This window comes from Vigna unguiculata, chromosome 1, assembly GCF_004118075.2.
Source record: "Vigna unguiculata cultivar IT97K-499-35 chromosome 1, ASM411807v1, whole genome shotgun sequence".
Lineage (NCBI taxonomy): Eukaryota > Viridiplantae > Streptophyta > Magnoliopsida > Fabales > Fabaceae > Vigna > Vigna unguiculata.
In genome coordinates, this window is record NC_040279.1 from 11,642,585 (window position 1) to 11,650,710 (window position 8,126).

The following is an 8,126-nucleotide window of genomic DNA, read 5'->3' on the forward strand; positions in this document are numbered from 1 at the left end:
GGGCAATCTCCTGTGATATCACCACCCCAATATCAATTTCAATCTTGGTCATGATCGCAAAAATCAAATACGATCGCTCAAGATTGATATCTGAGGTGTGAGTATTAGAAGATATGTTGTTATATGAGAAAACACTCCACATTTGTGCCAAGGAGTTCAGATGCTTGCACAAAATGCGAACAGGAGTTCCAAAAACACCAATCACATAGGACTCGCCAGGAATGCACAACAGTGTTGCAATGGCCTCAAATTCCTTATCTTCATTCAGAAAATCTCCATAAGGTGTGTTCCTATCAGCAGGAAAAACAAGAGTCCTCAAGATGGTGTTCAATGCCTTGCGGTCAAACTAGATCATTTTTGCCCTAGACCTTGGCTTGGCGAGGCAAATAACCATTAGAATTGTAGGCATTGGCATAAAACTCCTTAACAAGAACCTCATCAACCTCATTGGGAAGGTTTCCCAGTACTCTATGCCATTGTCGTCTCTCCAGCTCCAACCTGAAATCATCAAACTCCCCCACCTTCAAGTTGAAATGCCTCTCCGGTAAGATACCGACAGGCATGGTCTCTAGAAATCTCCTTGTAACAACTTCATATGTAAAATTATGCTGATCATACTCAAACTCTGCGTCTTCGTCCATGGAATCAATGGGAGGAGCACAGGACGTAGACCCTCGAGCAAGTTTCCACTTCTTAGAATCCTGAGATGCCTTAGGAGGAGCCATCTGCAAAATTAATATCATAGAACCAGCATAGAGAGCTTTCAACAGAACAAGGTTAGAAACAATAATGCTAAATTCAACAAACAATATTTAACAAAACACAACATTACTGCAAAGGTTCACTTGTTGGGCGAGCAGCGACGATAAAGGCTGTAGTAGCAGTCTCGCTAGGCGAGTGAGCTCACTGGGCGAGTGACTAAATCTACAACAGAAAATACACTGTTGCAGCACGAACGCGAGCAAGCTCGCTAGGCGAACGCAACTACATTAAGGTTGCAAACACAATACTCACATACTACTCTAAATGCAAAACTCGAACTACACTTAGTAACACAAACATCCATAGATTCAAAATCAACAATGAGAAATCCTAAAAAAAACCCTAATTAAAACCCTAAATCATTGAAAGGAAAAAGGAAAAAGAAGATGAGAAATACCTACCTGGATGAAGATGAATGCGAGAAGAAGATGGAATGGCAAGGAGTAAGCACACACAAGAGCAACGCGACTCACACCCAAGGAGAGAAGAGAAAATGGCTAGGGTTTTTCAGAAGAGAAAGAGAAAGAAAAAGAGGGGAAATCTGAGATTTTAGGGCCAGCGAGACGCACTCGTTGGGTGAGTAACACGACTCGCTGGGCGAGCAACCTCGTTTTCAAAAAAGTCAAATTTGACCCAACAACCACCTAACAACATTAAAGCATGTCGCAGTCGTTGGGCGATTGAGGGTGCTCGCTGGGCGAGTGTCCCAATTCCCTCCAATTTCAAATTTATTTTTTTATTTTTTTATTGTTATTTTTTTCGAAGCTTGGTCGCTGGGCAAGTTGCGTCGTCCAGTTACTGTTCCAAAGTGAAATTTCTTCACTAATTCGTTGGGCGACTACTGCTAACTGGGCGAGTTTGTATAACTTTAGGATTCACAGATTGCTAGATTCGTTGGGCGAGAGTGGCTCGCCCAGCTACTACTCTAGATGTCAATTTACGCAAATATTCGTTGGGTGAGTGGTGGTCGTTGGGCAAGTATGCATAATTTTTTAAAACCACATTCTGCAGAAACATACTCGCTAAGCGACTACAACTTAGATTTCAACTTGCCAGGAAAGAGCTTGAATCTTGAATTGAAAAGTAACAATTGCTGGCCTGGGTGAAATTCTCTCTTCAAAAGCTTCCTATCATGATAGAGTTTTACCTTTTCCTTGTATCTCTTGGAGTTGTCATATGTTGTCAATCTCATTTCTTCAAGTTCCTACAACTGCAACTTTCTTTTCTCTGCAGACAAAGATAAATCAAAGTTAAGAAATTCTAAGGCCCAATAAGCCTTATGCTCCATCCCCACTGACAGATGACAAGATTTGCCATATACTAATTGGAACGGTGACAGCCCCACAAGTGACAACATCATCAAGCTTCACCAACCAATCCTTTTTGGATGATGCCACAGTCTTCTCAAGAATCCTCTTTATCTCCCGATTGGACATTTTAGCTTGGCCATTGGTTTGAGGATGATAAGAAGAGGCTATTTTGTGCCTAACCTCATAATGTTTCAAAACCTTGGCTAACTGAGCATTACAAAAATGGGATCCACTATCACTTATAAGGAGCCTAGGAACTCCAAACCTTGAGAAAATCTGTCTCTTCAAGAACTTGATAACTCTCTTAGCATCATTGTTTTGGCAAGCAGTTGCTTCCACCCATTTGCTGACATAATCCACTGCAACCAATATATACTCATTATTGTACAATGGAGGTAGGCATCTTTGAATAAAGTGGGCCAGTAGAAACCGGATTGGAGCACCTTGGCGGTTGTCCTTTCTCCATTAAAGTATCCACCATATGGTGAATTATGACAATGCCATAGGATACCTGCAACTTCCTCTGCAGTGACACATTGCCTCAAAAGATTATCAGCACCAAGCTTGAACAAGAAAGGGTCATCCCAAAGGTACTGTTTTGCATCATATAAAATTTTTTCTTTTAATGCCATGATAGATCTTTAGGGAGAACACCTGCAGCTTTGAAATTAGCCATATCTGCAAACCATGGCCTTTGTTGAATGAGCATCAAACTTTCATCACAAAAAGTCTCACAAATCTCCCTCTCTTTGCTTGTAACTTCATCATTTACCAACCGAGAAAGATGATCTGCAATAACATTCTCACTCCCTTTCTTGTCCCTAATTTCCAAATTAAACTCTTGTAATAAGAGAACCCATCTGATCATTCGTGGCTTGGAGTCAGACTTGGACAACAAATACATTATGGCAGCATGGTCTGTATATATGATCACTTTAGACCCAATAAGGTAAGGTCTAAACTTCAATATGCATAGACAATGGCCAAAAACTCCTTCTCTGCTGTGGCATAATGAAGTTGAGCACCATCCAAAACCTTGTTGGAATAATAAATAACATGAAAAACTTTCTCTTTTCTCTGGCCAAGAACAGCCCCAATGGCATAATCGCTAGCATCACACATCAACTCAAATTCTTGAGTCCAAATTGGTGCAGTTATCACTGGGGCAAAAACTAGTTTCTCCTTCAAGCTATTAAAAGCTTGCAAACACTCACCATCAAACTCAAAAGGAGCATCTTTAACAAGGAGATTACACAAGGGTTTAACAATCTTGGAGAAATCTTTGATGAATCTTCTATAGAAAGCTGTATGACCAAGAAAACTTTTAACGCCTTTGACATTTGATGGAGGTGGTAATTTCTCAATGACATCCACCTTAGCATGATTAACACCAATTCCCCTAGAAGAGACTCTATGGCCCAACACAATACCTTCTCTCACCATAAAATGGCACTTCTCCCAATTCAGCACAAGGTTTGTGTCAATGCATCTTTTCAAAACCACATCTAAGTTCTCAAGGCATGAATCAAAAGATGGACCAAAAACTGAGAAATCATCCATAAATACCTCAATACTCTTCTGAACCAAATCAGCAAAAATGGCTAGCATGCATCGTTGAAAGGTAATTGGTGCATGGCAAAGGCCAAAAGGCATCCGCCTATAAGCAAATACACCATAAGGACATGTGAAAGCAGTCTTCTCCTGATCCTCTAGATTAACTACTATCAGATTATATCCTGAAGAACCATCCAGGAAACAGTAGAAAGCTTGCCCAGCTAACTGTTCCAACATCTGGTCCATGAAAGGGAGTGGAAAATGATCCTTCCGAGTGGCTTGATTCAACTTCCTATAATCAATGCACATCCTCCACCCAGTGGTTGTTCGAGTTGGAATTAACTCACTTTTCACATTCTTGACAACAATCATTCCCCCTTTCTTTGGCACAATGTGCATAGGATTTACCCAAGAACTGTCAGAAATTGGATATATCATCCCTGCTTCCAACAATTTCAGCACCTCCTTCCTCACCACCTCTTTCAAAGTGGGATTCAAACGTCTTTGTGGTTGTGCAATGGGTTTGTAGTGCTTCTCTAACATGATCTTGTGCATGCAATAGGTTGGGCTTATCCCCTTTAAATCAGAAATATGCCAACCTATAGCCCCTTGATTTTCCTTGAGAACCTCCAAAAGCCTCTACTCTTCAAACTGTGAAAATGCATTGCTAATTTTCATCGATTTCTCACAATCTTCTTCTAAGAAGGCATACTTGAGATGATCTGGTAATATTTTCAACTCAAGTTTGCCTTGATCATCAGATTTCTCCTTTGTCAAATTCTCCACTTTAACACGAGTGGAAGATACTTCTCTAGTCTTTTCCAACTGCATAGTGACTTCTTCCTCTTCAACTTCCTCTTTAAGAGTCAAATTAGAACAAGAATCAGTCAAAACTCTCTCAAGAAAGGATTTTACATGCATCTGACTCTTAGCTATGTCAATCACTTCATCAAGGACCTCCACTCTGAAACAATTGCCACTATCACTTGGATGTTGCATGGCCTCTACAACATTGAAAGTCACAATTTCATCTTGCACACGAACTTTTAGATGACCATCATCCACATCAATAATCACCCTAGCAGTCTTCATGAATGGGCGCCCCAATATGAGAGGGAATTTAGTTTCCTCCTCCATATCCAAGATGACAAAATCCAGTGGAAAAGTGAATTTATCAACTTTCACCAATACATCTTCTATAACACCATATGGACACTTAATAGACCGATCAACCAATTGAAGTGTCATCCTCGTGGGACCTCCAAATCTCCAATTCTTCTCATCATGGAAAGAGGCATCAAATTTATATTTGCTCCCAAATCAATTAATGCCTTTCCAATGGTGCATGGTATAGTGAAACTACCTAGATATTTGAATTTGGGAGGCAAGAGCTTTAGAATAATTGCACTACAATTGCCTTACACTTCGATTGTCTCCTCCTCAATGTACTTCCTCTTTTTGGTGAGCAATTCCTTCATAAATTTGGCATAGGAAGGCATCTGTTGGAGAGCTTCAGAAAATGGAATGGTAATCTCTAGTTTCTTGAAAATATCCAAAAACCTAGAGAATTGTTTCTCCTTTTCTTTTCTAAAATGGGTTTTAGGATAAGGAAGTGGCTTCACAATTTCTTTTTCCTCACTGTTTTTTCTCTCCACTTCTTTCTCATCTTGTCCCTCAACTTTTCCATCATTCTCACTTTTCTCTCCACTCATCTCTCCTTTTTCTTTCTCACTCTTTTTTATCACATTTCTCTCCACTAACACCTTACCACTTCTTGTAACAATAGCCTTACACTGCTCCTTGGGGTTAACCTCAATATTAGCCCCAAAGTTCTTCTCTGGCTTGTCCTCCAACTTCTTAGCAAGTTGCACAATTTGCATTTCCATGTTACGGAGAGATGCCTCCGTGCTCTTTTGATTGGAAATGGACACTTGCACTAACTGTTGCATTGCTTCCTCAAGCTTAGTGGTCCTATCAGTCAAAGATGGTTGGGATTGAGGTGGAGGTTTGTTAGAAGGTCCAGGCTGGCCTATGCTGGGGTGAGGCTTCCAACCTTGGTTGTAGTTACCATAATTACCCTGACGGCCTTGGTTACCCATATAGTTAACCTCTTTTTGGGAATTGGTCTTCATGACACATTGTCCATTTGAATGATCTCCACCACACAACTCATATCCTTGCACAAGTTGTTGGTGTTGAGCCTTTGAAACATTCTGAAGTTCCTTAGGCAATTGAGAAAGCTTTTTCATTACTGATTCAAGTTCTTGAGTCATTATTTTGTTCTGAGTCAATATTGCATCCTGAGACTGAAGCTCTAGCATACCTCATTTCTTTTGTGAAGTAGCCCTCTCATTCTGCATTTCATTATCATTAGATGTCATATTCTCAATCATTTCATGGGCTTCCTCGAGTGTCTTCCACTTGATGTTGCCTCCAGCCGAGACATCCAACATTAATATAGTATGAGATTGCAATCCTCCAAGAAAGAGAGTAAGTTGCGTAGGCATGTCAAAACCATGAGTAGGGGTTTTTCGTAACAAGCCTTTGAACCTATCCCATGTTTGGCTCAATGACTCAAAATCTTCTTGTTGAAAGGATGATATTTCTTGCTTCCCTTTATTAACCTTGGACTTTGGAAAGTACTTGTTCAAGAATTTGGCTATAACATCATCCCAATCAGTCAAACTATTCTCAGGGGACGAATTCAACCAAACCTTAGCATTACCAACCAAAGAGAAAGGAAAAAGACTCAATCTGATGGCATCATTTGGCACTTGGTGAATCTTCATTGTGTTACAAATCTCCAAGAAAGTAGCCAAATGTGTGTACGGATTCTCATGTGAATGGCCATCAAACTGGTTACTCTGGACTAAATGAATCAAAGTTGGCTTCATCTCTATGTTGGCAGCATTCACCACAGGTCGTGCGATGCTGCTAAAATTAAGAGGAGTAGAGAATGTAAGACTTGAGAAAATTAAATAGTTAATTAAATAATTATTTAATAAATGCGGGTAATAGAAGCCTTTAAGGCATTTAATGCATAATGCTATGATGTGGAAAAGTACTAGCTCAAGTGGTTGAGAGTACTTTATTGTGTGAGAAGACTTGGGTTCAAGTCCTATGTATGTCAATTTTGTGTTATTTAATTTATGCATTATTTTATTGATATACTTGAATGTGAGTAGTGATAGTGTAATCCTAAAATTATAGGAATTATCACGAAACATGATTTGGTTGAATTGGTTATACACTTACTTTGTGATTAAAGGGTTGTGGGTTCATTGGCGTTTTGGGGAGAGGTAGAGTGAAGTTTTGTGTGAAGAACAAAAGGGAAACTCTTGGATTTAGAGACTCAATTGGAGCACGAATTCCAGGTAAGGGGAGTTGTTTTTCGTGTGTTTTTATCGTATATAACATGCACTGCATTGCACAATTTGTATTGTATGAAAATTTCCCCTGTCTGTGTTATGAACTTCCCATCGTTTTACTATGTTGTGCGATTGCATAAAGCCATGGTATCTTTACTGTCTGGATGCTTGCGAGTATAACGGGAATATGGACAAGGAGGGTTCGTGTTAAGACCAAGAGGTCATTCTGAATTTTGGATTCTTATGAGAGATTAAGATGTGATTAGAAGTGTTTGATGTGTAGAGTATAATACTTTTGGGAATGATACTAGTAAACCATGTGGGACTGGTTGTATTCTGTTAGAATTGGATGTTGGATCAAGTTTTGAGGAAATTGATGATCGTCGTAGGTATAGAAATTTGGGAGTTGTACCCATGTTCTGATGTACCGCTTGGAGTAGTGGCTGTGAGAGAGGTGAGTGGTGAATCCAGAATGGGAGGAATTCCCGTTCGACTAGACGATAAGAGTGAAGGAATAGGAAACTAGTGATGGCGTAGGTAGTGCATGATGTGGAGAGGGAAATTGCAATGCATTGATGTCAATTAGGAAATGAAAACTTTGGTGGTGATAGATAATCTTATATAAGAAGATGGTGGCAGGAGAGAATAACCATATTTAAATAGCGAGTTATAAGCTCTTGGGTCTTGGTATGATGATTAATAAGGATTGAAGGATGAAAGAATGAATTAAATGGGTTAAGCATAGGAATTGGAGCTAAATGGACGTATGTGACTGTGGAGTTAACAAATTATTTGATATGAGTTGTATAGCTTAATGTGGTGAAGGAATTATATCTTTCATAATTGAGTAAGTTCAATTGCATGGATTAGGAAATTTTATTAAGTTGGTTGAACAATTATACTTGAGGGGAGATTTTGGTGAATCAAATGGTGAGAATAAAAGAACCTATGAATGAGATATAGGAAATTAAAGTGATGGTGGGATGGTTGGAAAACTAGCAGGTCCTGAAAAGCAAATGCGCAATATACCTTAGAGCAATCTGGATTGTAGAACCAACCAATTTGAGTGACAAAACCAGCAGTAGTGTCCCTCTAGTATAGCGCCTGGCAGCCTACTGATACCCGCCAGGCG